A 1,903-nucleotide genomic window follows, 5' to 3' on the forward strand; every position below is an offset into this window, starting at 1 on the left:
TTTCCTCTTCAGTGCTTTCAGCAAACAGGTGGTCCCTCCACTGGTAGTAAATTCCTGGATATTTTTACCCACCATAAACTCCATAAACAAAATGACTATGTTATTGGAAATGTCATGCAACCAGGCATATGAGTCATGTCCCCATTAATCAATTTGCCAAAGAAGACAGCTTGCTATCTAGGCTTGTTTGGAGAGATGCTAGCTATGTGCAGGAAGAGATACTCAAGCATCTGCTTAAAAGTATACTGTCAAAATTTAAATGATAGATACTCGGCAATTTGGTGTGTTTTTAAGTTAACCTTTCCCCATGTAAGACTGCGCCAACTGTACAGTGGACACTCAATGAAGTGTTTGTTACAGGAACCCCGTTATAATGTCGGCAGTAGCACCTGTTGTGCTGGGCCTTGGAGAGAGACAACGTGGAGTCCAGGAGAGATGCAAGTTTTACTCGATTTGTTACTATATTAAGAAATATCGTGCTCACTTCAGCAACACATATATTAAAATTGGAACAATACAGAGAAGATTAGCATGGTCCCTGTGCAAGGATAACATGCAAATTCGTGAAGCGGTCCATAAGAAAAAAAAAAAGAAATATCAAACTGGAAAGAAATATTTCAGCCACAGTATCATTAATTCATTCTTTTATCCATCCATGCATTTATAAAATGTATTGAGCTGCTCCTTCTCAGCAGATACTGTGCCACACACACTAGAGATATCAAGATTAACTAGATAGGGTCTCTGCCCTCAAAGAGCTTACACATTAATGGGGGCTTATTTATATTTTATTTATATATCTTCTTAAGTATGTAAATGAATAACTTTGGGATAGCATATTACGTTTGCTAATAAAGGTATACATAACATATAGAGAGGAACTAAGGCAAGTCTTTACTGAAAGGCTGATTTCTGAGCCAGGTCTTAAAGGCTGGCTCAGAAAGGCTGGCTCAAGTTTTTCAAGCAGGCAAGAAAAGAAATATTTACAAAGGCATAGTCCTATGAAATTATAGTGGGGAACTGCAAATAATGAGGTTTGGGTATAACATAGGCATCTCAGGAGATGAGAGCAGTGTCAAGAGCTAAGGGCAAAGAAGCAGACAGGTGATAGATGACGAGGCATTTTGAATATCAAGCTTAGGAGTGTGAACCAAATTTGAAGGTACTGGGAGCCACTGCAGGTTTAAGCAGGAGAGTGACAAATCTGGGAGAACTTGGCTCTTTCACATACAGGCAGCTCCTCAATATCTCTTATTTTATTTCGGAATATTTTATTACACTAGATTATGTCATATTCGTAATATATGCTATATTTTGGTATGGTATACAAAAATTGAATGTTAGAGTACAGGGGCCTACCATATACTAAGCACTTAAATATCTGATGACTGAACAAAAACTCTTGACATAAGTCTTTCTTTCGCCCTTGGTCAGATGTTGGTGGTACTGGAGGACCACAGGCTAAGTGTCCTGACTTCATTTCTTTCCAGATTCTTTTCTGTCACACACAAGCAACAAGTGACAAAGGAACTGTTGGGATGTCCCCACAGATATGCAGTGCAGCTATATGACAATACCCAATATATGTTCTAGAAATTATCTTAATCCCTTCTTCATCCAAAATTTTAACTTAATCTATTGTAATATATCTGGGACAGGACAAAATTAACTTTTAAAATGTTAGTAAGATATGGCATTCACTCTAGAGAAGTCGTTTGTTTTCAACTTGGCTGAACCACGTCCATTTGCAAGGTGAGTGATACCCGTCATGAATATAGAGAAGACAGACTAGAAATTCTCAGCGCCCTTCATTTCCCCAGGCACAACTGTTAATATCTATTACCAAGAACTGATGGATGGGCAGATAGATCAGTAGACAGTGAGATTGAATTTAGACTCTTAC

The 1,903-nt window shown here is 38.2% G+C and overlaps 1 non-coding gene across 1 annotated transcript; it reads left to right on the forward strand.

Annotated features, from left to right (window-relative positions):
• Nucleotides 1-476: 476 nt before the first annotated feature.
• LOC142873538 (U6 spliceosomal RNA) lies at nt 477-583 on the forward strand. Its single transcript, XR_012921555.1, has one exon. It is a non-coding gene; the product is annotated as a U6 spliceosomal RNA (small nuclear RNA).
• The last annotated feature ends 1,320 nt before the right edge of the window (nt 584-1,903 follow it).

Source organism: Microcebus murinus, chromosome 10 (genome assembly GCF_040939455.1).
Source record: "Microcebus murinus isolate Inina chromosome 10, M.murinus_Inina_mat1.0, whole genome shotgun sequence".
NCBI lineage: Eukaryota > Metazoa > Chordata > Mammalia > Primates > Cheirogaleidae > Microcebus > Microcebus murinus.